Below are 15,399 nucleotides of genomic sequence, written 5' to 3' on the forward strand. Positions count from 1 at the left end.
GACGTTACACAGATGAAATGATGGATATTCATTGCACCTGTTATGCCATGCAGGATGGGCCCATTTTTGTGGCTTGGGAAAAACAAATAAACATACATAAAAGAAAATTGTATATTTTAAGGCAGGGACTGGTCGACTTTCTTTTTTTGTTTGTTTGTTCAATTGATTTCAGAGAGCTGAAGGGAGAGGGAGAAATAGAAACATCAATGATGAGAGAGAATCTTCTATGGGCTGCCTCCTGCATGCCCCCTACTGGGGATCAAGCCTGCAACCTGGGCATGTGCCTGGACCAGGAATGGAACGGTGACCTCCTGATTCGTGGGTCAGTGCTCAACCACTGAGCCACTCTGGGCAGGCTTACCTTTTTTTTATTTCTCCATAATCTCTGCTCACTGTTGAAAAGTTTTTTTTAAAAAATCCTATCAATTGACTCATCAAGGTCCTCTTCACAACACTTACATGATCCTAGTACACTAGGAAGAGCACCCTACATCTTGAGTCCCTACTCTGCTATTATCATCGCAGGGGTCCTCAAACTTTTTAAACAGGAGGCCAGTTCACTGTCCCTCAGACCGTTGGAGGGCCGGACTATAGTTTAAAAATAAAACTATGAACAAATTCCTATGCGCACTGCGGGCCCGGGACGAGTCGGCTGCTAAGCAGGACAGGCAGCGGCACCCGGCGGGCCGGATAAATGTCCTGGGTGGGCCGCATGTGGCCCGCGGGCCACTTTGGCCAGTAACAACTTCTCTGATCCTCAGTTTCTCACCCATAAAACAGCAATGATAATAATACCTAACTGTGGGTAGTATTATTATGAAGATTAACGTAGTTAGGAGAGTTCTGAATGCAAGAGAAGCGTTCTCTATTATTATTACTATTATGATCTCCAACTTCCTCCTTTCCTTTTAGTTGTTAACTAAACCCTGTATCGTAACATCTGTACTACGGCTATCCTAGTCCAAGCTACCCACATTTCCTGCATGGACTAAGTCAGTAGCCTTGTAAGTGGTTTTAATTCTATCTTGCCATTGCACCTTCCCTCCAGTGTTAACTTCAGGCATTAGACTGAAGATTCTTTTGAAAACCTACAATTTCCCTACTTAAAAATGTTCAGTGACTTTCTGTCGCACATTGAATAAAACTAATTCTTACCATGGTCAGCCCGGCCCACGTTGACCCAAATTACCTCTCTCCCTTTACATGAGCTCCAGCACCTTCTCCTGTGAAACTTACCACCTCCTCTTCCCCTACATGGCTGCTTTCTCTCCAGATGTTCTCAAGCTCCTTATCAGCATTCAAGTCTCAATAAGGCAGGACAAGTGGTACAGGGAAACTGAGACAAATAGCTGTGTTATCAGAGAATTGCATGGATTGCCCTTTTCCTTTGCTAATGAGAATGGGGTTCTTAGGGTGCCACTGGAATAAGCATTTCTGGAGGCCCCCACAGGAGGATGAGATGTGGTAGAAAGCTTTATTTGCATGGAGTTACATCCCTGGGGATTAAAAGTCCCATTTCCCTTAAACCAGTCCTGAGAGATGTGCAACTATGGACTCGGCAGAGCTAAAAGCAAAGCCAGTGTCTGGAGTTTCCAACCCATAGTGAAGCTGGATCTGGCACAACATCAGACTAGTTACAGTCTATCAGTCCAAAGTGTGGAGTGCACATGGCTGTGAGCCATGTGGGCGAATGCAGGGGATCACATCCTCTGCAACAAGAGAGCCAGGAGCCCAAAGAGCATGCTAGAGAGAGCTCCTTTATTTTGGAGTTTAAATATCAAATCTTGCCATGCTTGCAGTAGCCATGTGTATTCTGGCCAATGACCTGTTTCCAGGTGTGACTGACAGATAAGAACCTTCCCTACGTAACCCAGACTACTGGGCATGCATCTAGTTGGCCTTCCCTTTGCTCCTTTCAGGCTGAACAGACTGACAGAGCAATTTACAGCAGATACAGAAGGTCACCTCCTTAGAAATGACATCTAGGCCTCCGTTGTACTTCAGCTACAGGCCCAGAAAAGCAGCAAAACCAGGTGGGCAACACCTGGACCAGCAACAATGACTAAAGACCCCCTGCCCTGTCACTGACCAATCAGTGAAGACCATGACCTTGAAGGAGCACACCTAGAAAACTGATGAATATTCTGCTGAAACCCTCCCCTGATGCCTCCTCTAAGATTCCTGCCTGCATAAAAAAAAAAAAATAAAAGTCTCCCCTCTGGGGAGCAGCATCTGCCATTCCCTTTCTCCTCCTCTTCCCCCACAGGCATGCATCTTCTAAACTCTAAGGGACCCTATGAGACTTGCAACCAGGGAAGCAATGGGCAGCGGCAGTTTGTCCCAGGCTAACCCCTAAACTGGTTCCCAAAGCGCTCTTTTCTCTGACTCCCCAGAGGGCTAGGATAGCCCAGCCTAGGCTCTCCTGTTGCTTCATCTATGTTAACCCCTTTCTTGTGTTACTGTCCCCAGCTTTAATAAACATTCCCTCATAGTGACCTGGATTCATGTTGTGAAATTTTTTCTGCACGTAGTCAAGAACCCACACACTACCAGCAGACCCACTCAGGGCCAGATCCCTGTTTTCAGTAACCTTAGTTCAAATGTCATTGTATCAGAAAGGCTTTCTTAGCCAACATGTTATAAAGTAGCCTCCCCCATCTCTATCCCAACACCCTGCGCTATTTTCTTCATAGTAGGCATTGTATCTGAATCACCACTAAACTGGCAGCTCTTAGAGGGCAGGACTTAGTCTTGTTTTCCACATAACACCCAGACCCTTTAACATCTGGACAGGCGGGAAAAACTAAAAACACAAAACAAACAGCAACAGAAAGTTGACAATAAAGGAACAAATACATGTGCTCTGCAGAAACTATATAACTACTGAAAATCCACAAATTGTCATCATGAGAGAACAAACTGATTTTTGTCAATGTTAAAGATACTGAAGAATTAACAAAGGAGAGAGGAAGGAAGTAGGTTACAACTTCTAAAGAATGCATCGATTCTGCAGGGAAGCCTATGGTGGGAAGTCACACAGAGACAGCTCTCTGCAATAAATAAGAGGACTCAGAGGCATAAAAAGTATAAAGTTTGGGTTCAGTGTGCTAAAAGCTTATAAGCATTTTCCAGCATTGTCTTCATGTTCAAGGCTCCATGTTCAATAGTTTTAAATATTTTCTATACTTCTTCACCTCCTCCTTTTCTCTGCTCCCCACCCCAGCCTAGAAGACTGAGATATGCCACCAAGTGGCACATCTTGCTTTCCCTGGTGAATGAAAGGCTGAAAATTCAGCTGTGTTTGAGAAATCCAGCTGCTTTTAACAAATTTTCCTATTATAATTTAACATGGGTTTCAATATTCTTCCAGTACATTAAGCCTTGGTCGCTTTCAGACTGCTCGCTAAGGACTGAGAAGCAGCCAATGCCTCCATTTTCTCCCTCACTTGAACAACTCTGGCGGGGGCGGGAGGGAGATTAGATTAAAGATGTCTTTGTTATCGGTGGAAGTGGGGCTGGAAGAAGCATTTCCGGAGGCCCCCATGGGAGGATGAGATGTGGTAGAAAGCTTTATTTTCGTGGAATTAAATCCCTGTGTTTCCACAGTCCCATTTCCTTTAGTCCAGTCATAGAAGAAGTGTAGCTGGGGCTTCAGCAGAGCTAAAAGCAAAGCCAGTGTCCAGAGTTTCCTTTCCATGTTGGAGCTGAGTCCAGTTCAGCATTAGGCCAGTTGCAGGCCATTAGTCCACTGTGTGCAGGGTTCACATGGCCGTGGGACATGTGTGCAGATGCAGGGAAGCAGAAGCAAAAAGCCCGGCCAGCCCACAGTCACAAGAATCCCAAGAGAGCCAAGATCATGAGAGCAAACTCCTTTGTTTAGGGGGTTAAGGATCCCAAATTTCCATGCACTTGCAGTGGCCACACCCATTCTGGCCAACCATCTCTGTTCCCAGATGTGGCTGAGAGACAGCACCTTCCCTGTCACCCAGCTTTACTGGGCATGTGTCTATCTTCCCTTTGTCCAGCCCTCTTTCCCCCAACGTTTTGCAGGGAACTTGCCTATAATGTCTGGCCTTCCCTTTGCTCCTTTCCTATTATTAGTAAGCAGGGGTGGGCAAACTTTTTGACTCGAGGGCCACAATGGGTTCTTAAACTGGACCGGAGGGCCGGAACAAAAGCATGGATGGAGTGTTTGTGTGAACTAATATAAATTCAAAGTAAAGGAGCGGAGGGGAGAGCAAGAGAACCCTCCGCTCTTTCGGCTCCACGGGCCGGATAGAACAGCCGAACAGGCCGGATCCAGCCTGCGGGCCGTAGTTTGCCCACGGCTGAACTAGAGGCTCTATGCACGAAATCCGTGCAAGGGGCTCGGCCCTTGCAGCCCCTCGCAGCCCCAGCTTCGTCCGGAAGGTTGTTGGGACGGTTGTTCTGCTGTTCAGTCTAATTAGCATATTAGCTCTTTATTATATAGGATTAGCTGATTACAACAGTATCATCTGCACTATCCTTGGACATCATATCAAATGTAGTGACACTGCCTTTTAGTTTAAGGTGAACTTACTCATTGTGAGACCAGCTTTACTGGGTATGTGTCTATCTTCCCTTTGTCCAGCCCTGGTTCTGAATATGTATATGGTATTCTATTTAAAGCTACCGTTGCTCTCCACAGATGAAGGATATTAGTCTAGTTGGCTTGAGTTTTCTACCTTAGACACAAGAAAGGCCAAAAAAAGTGCTAAGCCCATATTTTCCTGAAGTAGATTCCACACATCTGCTACTTTGCCACTTCCTCAATGAATTCTTTTTTTATAGTTGCCCCGACCTACCCTGCATTTGTTCTGCATTCCCAGTCCTTTGTTGTATAATTCATACCTTTGCAGCACCAGTTCCTCGGGGTAAAGATTTCCTTATTTGCCTAAGACATTTTTAGTTTATTGTGCAATACCATCTTCCCTGTGGGTGTTGCATAAATATTAACTAAAAATCCACATCTGGTCTTGGTCGTCATTTCTATTTGTCCTAATATAACTTCTCTTTGAACAATTCATTTGGAAAGTGTGCCAAGGGTGAGATGTGGCACATAAATTATCCTGCTGCACAGAATGCCTTTTAAAATGCCCACACATTTGGTTATTTATGAACAGAAGATTTGTACCTCTTCCTTGCCCTCTCAATTCTAAAATATACCACGCCAAAGTCATTACAGTCTCCCATCTGTTTTGTGAAAAGGTATCCAAGAATCTCCCGCTAAAATCTTAACAGATTGACTAGGAATCAGAAAAACACTGGCCCAGCAGGTGAAACTGCTTGTTTAGAGAGGTCAGAACAGAGCTCGCTGCTGGGGGACTCATAAGCTCTGGGCTTTGTTCAGGAAATAACCCTGCAGGGGAAAAACAGCAGAGCGTGGATGAAATGTGGGTCAGGGAGCTGAAAGAGGCACGCGGGCTGCTTGGGTAACTAATGACAGTAAATGCATCGGCTACACATGTTATATTGAGATGTTTCCCAGCGTTACCATAAAATGCTGCCCTGCAGACACTACAATATGTAACATCACTTTATCCCAAAACTTGTGATCCATTAGGAATATAATTAGGACAGTGCAGCCTCAGAAACAGATCCTGTCACCTCTGTCACAAACCTGGGGCTGTTAAGAACCAGCTGCTGCTAAAATAATGATCACTTTAAGAATCTCACAGTCTCCCAGCTTCCAATTCAGAGGGTGTGGGGTGGGGGAGGAGAGGAGGAAGAGGCGTGGAAATCACATGTTAATAACCAGATATGGATAATTGCAGAGATGTTGAGGCTAATGATAGAATTCAGAAACTCAATCAAGAAAAGCAAGGACACCTCCTTCGTAGAATCTCTTTGAATGTATTCACTTGCTCTGGTACTAACAGCTTGAAAAATTGCACAGCATCTTGGATAACAGAGTTTTGATAAGCCTCAGATTCTCTAGAACAGTGGTCGGCAAACTGCGGCTTGCGAGCCACATGCGGCTCGCAAGCTGCAGTTTGCCACTCTGTTGACTAATGAGTTTGCCGACCACTGCTGTAAGGCATTACCCTTACCCAGGAGTTTTGACTTCAGGTTAAAGACATTAGTACATTATTAAAATGTTTTTTAAGTGTTTTTCCCTAAGGCAGTGGTCGGCAAACTCATTAGTCAACAGAGCGGCAAACTGAGGCTTGCGAGCCGCATGTGGCTCACGAGCCGCAGTTTGCCGACCACTGCTCTAGAATAACAGATAAATCAAAGGGTAAAGAGAAAATTAGTTTAGAGATGGACATCAGTTAAATCAAGCAGTTATTCATGAATGTTGCCGTGATGTTAGCCCAACATGGACCTTTTCTAAAAAATCTTTATTGTTGAGAGTATTAAGGATGCCCCCGTTTTCTCCCCCTTGCCCCCCACCACCTGGTTCCCGCCCTGCCCCAGGTCTTCACCATCCTATTGTCTGTGTTCATGGGCAATGCATATATGCATATAAATTCTTTGGTTAATCTCTTACCGCCCCCCTTCCTCCCTTCCCTCTGAGATTCATCAGTCATGGATCCTTTAAGGCGGCATTATCCAGTGGAACTTTCTGCCAAGATGGTTTTATATCTGTGCTCTCCAAAGTGGTTATTGAGCACTTAAAATGTGGCTAGTGTGGCTGAGAAACTGAATTTTAAATTTTGTCTAATTTTAATTAATTTAAATTTAAATAGCGACATTAGCTAGTAGCTACTATACTGGACAGCACAGCTTAAGCTATCAGGGCCGCCCGGCCGGCTTGGCTCAGTGGTTGAGTGTTGACCCATGAACCTGGAGGTCAGGATTCGATTCCTGGTCAGGGTACATGCCCAGGTTGCGTTTTGGGCTCGATTTCTACTGGGGGTTGTGCAGGAGGCAGCTAATCAATGATTCTTTCTCATCATTGATGTTTCTCTCTCTTTCTTCCTCTCTGAAATCAATTAAAAAAAAAAAAAGTTATCAGGGCCTCCTAGCCAAGCCCCGGCCCTTGTGTCTTACAGGACACAGGGTAAAAGCCAGCTCTCTACTCCTCCCCCTGGTCAAAGCTTTAATCCCCAACCTCTTGCTCTGACCCACACCCTGTGCTGCATCCATGTGTAACTTACTTTTATTTATAAAATAGCTACCAGCTACTGAACACTTTTCAGGTATTGGACATTTTACTGAGCACCTTATGTCTGTGATCTCATTTAATCCTCACAACAGCCCTGAGAGAGAGGTGCCATTACTATCTCTGTTTTACAGGTAAGTCGAGGCTCAGAGAGGTTTAGAAAATCGGCCACAGTCTTACATTCTCTATGTGGTGGAGCTGACATTTGAACTTATGTTTTTAACTTCAAAAAGTCTATGCCTTAACCACTACTCAGTATAGTCTTGTTGCTCTTTCTCTCATTCAAAAGGCCATAGCCTCAGGGTCTACTTTAGATAAGGAAATTCCTGGCTGCAGCCAAGATGTTTTGATTAAATTCATAGTCTTCCTCCTCTATCCTTCTTCAGATAATTCAAGATATAATACTGTGGAAGTCTTTCTTCTACCACTTCTGCCTGATTTTTCCCAAATTTGATATAGAAAACTATAAAGACTAGATTGTAATGTACAATAAAAACCCTCCCCCGTAAAATAAGCACACACACATATAATATATATATATATATGCACACACATATATATATTTAAGAATAAATGTATTCAAATCATGCATAGAAATTTTTCCTAACATAATTTAAATCATCTATTAGTAGAAGAGTTGGGATAAGTCACATAAACCAAACTACAACACAATAATAAAAGTATTAATGTAAAGTACAATTTGAAAAATCAAATAAAGCATTCATAAAAGTGACAATATTATGTTAAAAACCCCACTACAAACTTGCACCTCATAAGGCATATTTAGTTCATTTATTGTTCAATGAAATGACTAGAAAGTCTGTTTATAGTTTGTTCTGTTAATCTAATAATAAATGACAGTAATCAATCTATTTAAAGCTTTTGCAAAAGGCAAGTTGCCCATTTAAATGAATAAATATTTTATAATTTGTAATATTTAATAATTATAAGTGAGTGACATATTTAGAGCCTTACATATAGACTTATACTACCTTATGTTTTTCTTTCCAAATGCTCTCTATTTGTCTCATCTTCTTTTATGTCCTCAATCTATTCTTTCATTCTCATGTATTAGCTCTGACAAAAGCATTTAAATCTTAATGCACAAAACAACAAAATCCTCCTAGCACATGTGAAGAACTGCCCTGAGATATACAAATTAAGAAGAAAACAGGTTGTCTGCAATGTTAGATTTGAAGCTAAGACATTTATTTTCTTGACAGTCAGTTCCAGAAAGTCAGTCCTTGGATTGAAGTGGACAAATGATGAAGACATTGAATTCATCAATTCCAAGCTGAGCACCAATGGGAACATTGGCCAGAAGCCTCTCATCCCTCTATACCTCTTCCCTGAAGTTAATCACATGCCAATGCTAAGCCAGAAGGTTGAGATCCACTGCCTATGATTGTTTTAGCCAATGTCTCCCCTCACTTATATTGGGAACATGTGACACAGGCAACCACTGATCTGCTTTCTGTCACTATACATGACTTTGCATTTTCTACAATTTATATAAATGGAAATAACGCTATGTACTTTTTGTGAAGTTGGCTTCTTTCAGTAAGCATAATTATTTTGAGATTCGTTCATGTTTTTTGTGTGTATTAATAGTTTGTTTCTTTTTATCTCTGAGTAATACTCTATTTGTATGACTATACTACATTTGCAAATCAGCAGTGTGTGGAGTCCTTAGAATGCTTCAAATCTCTCTGATTATTTTTGCCCATTTTAAAAATTATAGTTTGTTTTCTTCTTATTATAGTTTAAGACTTTTTACTCAAAACAGAAGTTCTTTTAAAATATATATTTATATATGTGTAATTCATATTTGGAATGAAGAAATCTTAAAATATATATATTAGAGGCCTGATGCACAAAATTCATGCAAGGGGCTTGGCTCTCACAGCCCTGGCTTCATCCGAAAGGTTGTCCAGAAGGATGTCTGGAAGGTTGTTCAGCTGTCCAGTCTAAGTAGCATATTACGCTTTTATTATTATAGAAATTGATTTCAGAGAGAAAGGGAGAGGGAGAGAGAGAGAGAAACATTAATGATGAGAGTCATTGATCAGCTGCCTCCTGTATGCCCCCTACTGGTGATCAAGCCCACAACATGGGCATGCACCCTGACTGGGAATGGATCCGTGACCTCCTGGTTCATAGGTCGAAGTTCACACCAGCCAGGTTCTATTTTTAGACATGTAATTTGCAAACTTGTTTTCTTCATGTATCTGTGGATAAACATTCAAATTGTTTACAGTTTGGGATATGCAAACAAAGCTTCTATGAACATTCATGAAAAGTCTTTGTATGGACATATACTTTCATATGTTTTGGATAAATACCGATTTAGTATGGTAAGTTTTGATCTGTAGTTTTTAATATTTTAAGACATTTTTCCAAAGTGTTTATACCATTTTACATTCCCACAAGCAGCTTATGAGATTTCCATTTACTCCACATCTTTGCCAACATTTGATAGGATCAGATTTTTACATTTTATACATTGCAGTAGGTATGTAGTGGTATCTTGTTATTATTTTAATTTACATTTTCCTAATACCAGTTGTAACGGAGCGCGTCCCCTGGAGATAGACCTCCGAGACCAATTGGATCAAACAGGGAAAAAGTTTATTGCAGATTCGAATCTGGGCCCCGCCGTAGCTGACGCAGCAGCAGGCAAGTGCCATGGCGAGAGCGCCATTGAAAGGGGCAGTCCCTTCCTTTATACCCCTTCCCTCTATAACCGTTGGCCTGGCATTCCCTGATTGGCCCCTTTGAATGACCCGCGAATGTGGGACCCCTTTGTCCTGGACTTTTCCTAATATGGTTCGCTCGCGCAGTGAGGAAGTTCTACACCGGACCTTTCCCTATATGGGTTGTTTGTTACAGAGACAGCTCTGTAATGCCTCTGGCAGGTAGGGGAGTGGTGGTCAGGCAGAAACTATTTCTTTTATTTATGGAACGGGGAGTTCTATAGTGCCTGCGGGGGGTGACCTTTCCAAGTGGTTGTTTTAAATTTTTCTACTCTGACTCTAGACCCCGAGGTCTAGTCCCTTCCTGCCCTCCACACCAGTGATGTGGAATACTTCTTTATTTGTTTATTTTCTACCCATATATCTTTGGTAACATGTCCAAATCATTTGCTCTCCTTTTTCTTTCCTTTTCTTTTTAAAATATATTTTTATTATTGATTTCAGAGAGGAAGGGAAAGGGAGAGTGAGATCGAAACATCAATGATGAGAGAGAATTATTGATCAGCTGCCTCCTGCATGCCCCACACTGGGGATCAAGCAGCAACCTGGACATGTGCCCTGGCCAGGAATAAAACCATGACCGCCTGGTTCACAAATCAATGCTCAACCACTGAGCCAGGCCAGACGGGCCCTCCTTTTTCTTTTATCATTGTTGTTGTTAGCTTCTTAAACCAACACAAATTTATTAGCTCACAGTTCTGTAGTCAGAAGTCCAGCATGGCCCAATTCGTTTCTCTGTTCGAAGTCTCACTTGATGAGAATTAAGGGGCTTACACAGCAGAGCTCTCATCTGGAGGCTCTGGAGAAGAACCTGCTTCCAAACTCATTCAGGTGTTGGCAGAATTCAATTCTTTGCAGTTATAGGACCATTTTTTTTGTCCCTTTAATCTTAGACCTCCCCACCCCCCTTCTCATGGGACTCCCTTCATTTGCAAATCAACACAGTGCATGGGATCCTTACAATGCTTCAAATCCCTCTGACTTTTTTTTTTGGGGGGGGGTGCATTTTAAAAATTGCATTGTTTTTTTTCTTATTGAATTTTAAGAGTTCTTTATTCTAATACAAGTTCTTTTTTAGATATATAATTTGCAAACATTTTTTCTCCACCTATGATTTGTCTTTTCAATCTTTTAATGATGTTTTTCAAAGAGTAGAAGTTCTTAATTTTGATTAAGTCCAATTTATCTTTTTTTAAAATCATGTTTTTGGTGTTTTATATAAGAAATGTTTGTCTAATCCAAGGTTACAAAGATTTTCTGTTGTTTTTCTCCTCAAGTATTGTAGTTTGGATTTTAGAGTGACACCTATGATGCATTTTTACTTAGTTTTTATATTTGGGATGAGGTATGGCTCAAAGTTCTTTTTTTGTTTTGTTTTGTTTTGTTTGTTCTTTGGATAGCCACTTATTCCAGCACAATTTGTTAAAAAGTTTGTTTTATCCACTTACTTGCCTTTACATCTTTATCAATTGACATACATGTAGGTCTGTTTTGGACATCTATTATGCTCATTGGTGCTTTGGTCTACATTTATGCCAATATCAAACCATCTTGATTACTGAAGCTTTATAACTTTTAAAGTTGGGTGGTATACTTTTTACAACTTTGTTCTTTTCAAAGTTGTTCCCTACCTCTACTTAATTACAATATTTTTAAATGTATTTATTTTTGCTATCATAAGCCCTTATCATTTGGCTCTTGTTTCCATCCACTTCTTGGTTAATTTACATCTTAAGTGTATCTATACTAATAAAAGCCTAGGTGGCCCTCACGCATGACATCATCACAAGATGGCCACCACAAGATGGCCACCACAAAGATCACTGCCACAAGATGGCCACCACAAGATGGCCACATGCACAGCAGAGGGGGGGCCCAAGCGGCCGCTCCACTCAGTGTGGCCTGGGAGTCCCGCGGCTCCATGGGGCATGGAGGGGGCCAGTCCCGGTGGAGGAGGCGGGTCGCTGCAGGGGAGGGCAGTTGGGGGCGATCGGTCCAGCAGGGGAGGGCAGTTGGGGGCGATCGGTCCAGCAGGGGAGGGCAGTTGGGGGCGATTGGGCTGGCAGGGGAGCGGTTAGGAGGCAATCAGGCTGGCAGGCAGAAGTGGTTAGGGGTAACCAGGCAGGCAGGCAGGCAAGCAGTTAGGAGTCAGAGGTCCCAAATTGTGAGAGGGATGTCTGACTGTCGATTTAGGCCTGCGGGATCGGGCCTAACTGGCATTCAGACATCCCCCGAGGGGTCCCAGATTGGAGAGGGTGCAGGCCGGGCTGAGGGACACCCCTCCCGTGCACGAATTTTGTGCACTGGGCCACTAGTTTATGTATAAGTGTGTGATTATATATTTGTGAGCATTTAGGTGTGTAAGTGTGTGTTTGTTCCCTGAGTGTGTTTTTCTTTATGAGAAGTAGAGTGAACATTTATGGTCTAAGATAGTTAATAAAATGGACAGAGCTGGATTTCGATATCTATCACCCCTTCTAACCAATGTCCTTAAAACATTTGTTCCGCATTTATTTTCCTTTATGTTCAAAAAGAGAAATTACTTATATGCCTTGAGTGTTACATTTTAACTTAGCAGGAATTATCACTCAAATCTGTACTATCACGAGGATAACATTATCACTAGCATTCACAAGAGAATAATTTTAATGGATATAGTTACAAGTTTCTTTCTAGTATTTAAAATGTTTCCTCTTTACCATTCTCTCAATCTCTCTCTCCTTCCTCCACCACCCCCTGCATTCTTGCCAGCAAAACATTTCCCATTAATCTGTGGATCCTGTTCTATCGTCAGTTTTACTTTTGTGACATTTCAGAACAAGACAACATCTTTAGAAACATCTTACAATGTTCAAACTTTAGTTGTATCACTGGTTCTCAGCAAACAGCGCATGTCCTGTGTTCTAGTCCGCATTAACATTTTAGCTGACAGCATGTACAGACCTCAATCTCAGGACTAGTGGCCTGGTCAGTTATGGCACTATGCCACCCACTTCACAGAAGCATGACACAAAAATACCCAATGCAAGTAGGTGGATTCTGATCCAAATTTGTTTTTGAGTTGCAGTTCAAGGGATTGATCATCTTGACATCTTGCCAGTTATGAAAAAAGTCAATTGTTCAAGATATTTCTAATTTATTCCAGTTGAGATTTGGCATCTGCAGTGGATGAGAGCATCCTTTCACCTGGCTGTAGATACAGGTGCCAATTCCTTTGTCCACAGCCAGCGCTATCACTATCTACATGTATGCCTATATCTTATTTGAATGTAATATTTTTCCTAATCTCTTCCCTGTCTCTCTTATTGTCTCTCTTACCCACTGCCAAATTAAGTAGGGTTTCTGAAGCAGGAACAGTGAAATAAAGTTGTTTATATTTGTTGAACACCTACTATGTCCCAGGTATCCTATCTAATAAAGAGGGAATATGCAAATTGACCATCACACTGTCACAAAGATGGTGGTGCCCATAGACACAAGATGGTGGTGCCCAGTCCCCTCAGCCCTGCCAGAGTCCCACAGTCCTTTCAGCCCAGCTGGGGGGAGGGCGGCAGGCACATGGTGCGGCCGTACCTGCCCTCGGTCCTCCAGCTGCCCAGGGCCAGCCCGAGGCACAGGCAAGCCTTGGATGTCAGCTTCCCAGCCACCTAGGGCCAGCCTGAGGCACAGGCAAGCCTCGGATGTCGGCTTCCCAGCCACTCAGGGCAGGCCCTAGGTGCAGGCAAGCCTTGGATGGCAGCTGCCCAGCCTCCCAGGGCTGCCCGAGGCTCAGGTAACCAGGGCTGGCCAAGGCTTGTGCTGCCAGCAATGGCAGCAGCAGAGGTGTGATGGGGCATCACCTTCCCCTGATCGCCGGGTCACCTCCCATCCCTGAGGGCTCCCAGACTGTGAGGGGGGCCAGGCCAGGCTGAGGGACCCCCTCCAGTGCATGAATTTTCATGCACCGGGCCTCTAGTTTTAAATATATGCACAATATAAGAATTCTTACAATAGTCTGGCCAGATGGACATTATTATTGTCTTCTCAAAAATGACAAAATTGAGGGTCAAACACATTAACTTGCTCTAGGTGACATAACTAGTAAATGATGATTCAGGATTCTATATGTCTCTCGTGTTCCAAAAGTCTTTTGTTTTACTTTAAATTGTATACAATGTCTATCTTTATATATATATATATATATATATATATATATATATATATATATTGAATTTTTTACAGAGAGGAAGGGAGAGGGATAGAGAGTTAGGAACATCAATGAGAGAGAAACATTGGTCAGCTGCCTCCTGTACACTCCCTACTGGGGATGTGCCTGCAACCAAGGTACATGCCCTTGACCGGAATTGAACCTGGGACCCTTTAGTCCACAGGCTGATGCTCTATCCACTGAGCCAAACCAGTTATGGCTACAATGTCTATCTTATTAACACTACTAATAACCATTTAGTAGAAGGTATTTTTTTTCATATTCTCTCCTTCTTTAAGGCCTTTGTAAAGTGGTGAAGGGATAACTTTTGGGAGGACTTCAGTGTATTCTTTTTTCTCTGGTGAGATGTTTGTGGGATGATGGAATGAAAAGAGATAGACTTGGGCCATACAAAGACAACAAGATTTAGGTTTTGCATAAACAAAAAATGAAGGCAAAGTCCAGGTGGCTCCTGAATTTTTGAAGGATATGAAGAATTTGGAATATTAAAGATAAAGATACTAATGGCAGTGAATTCCTACACAGAACACCAAGAAGCTAAAAGTAAAAAATATTCCACTGTTAGAAATTTTATCTCCCAATCTAGTTTTGAGAGACAAACAAGGTATTGCCACCCTGCACAGATAGAAATCAAAGAATTCCTTTTTTCCCCCCAACAAAAATGTAGAATATTTTGAGGCCAGACACAGGAATAAAGAATACAATATATACACAAAAATGCATAAATTACATTTTCTATATCTTCCTTTTATTAAAATTACCTCTTAAAATTTATGTTTTATAACAGAAACACCAGATAACAAAAAAGTAAAAATTGGCTATTTATCCCTGGAAAGCTTTCAAAGATGCTGGAAACAATTATTCAGTAAAAGCAATTCAAAGCAAAACAACAACAACAAAAATTCATCACTAATATGGATAGATTCTTTTGAAGAATTCTAGAGTTATGTAAATATTCAATAAAACATCATTTATGTTGGAAGTGGCTGCCTTGGGGCTGGGGGGAGAGGGAAATTGGGAGCTGTTGTTCAATGAGTATAGAGTTTCAGTCATGCCAAGTGACAAACTTCTAGAGATCTACGGTCCAGCGATGTGCAGTTAAAAATTGTCAAAAGGGGAGATTTTTCTGTTGTGTGCTTTTTACCACAATTTTTAAAAAAGAAGTGGTGCTGGAAAATCAACTTTAAGTGACAACTAATGAATAATTGCAGAGTACCCTTTTTATGCCATTTCAGGTTGTCAGATATCATTGGAATTAATAATTATTATTTACTTGTGTATGTTTTTAAGTTACCCTACTGAATATATTTTTA

This window comes from Plecotus auritus (assembly GCF_963455305.1).
Source record: "Plecotus auritus genome assembly, chromosome: 3".
Classification (NCBI taxonomy): domain Eukaryota; kingdom Metazoa; phylum Chordata; class Mammalia; order Chiroptera; family Vespertilionidae; genus Plecotus; species Plecotus auritus.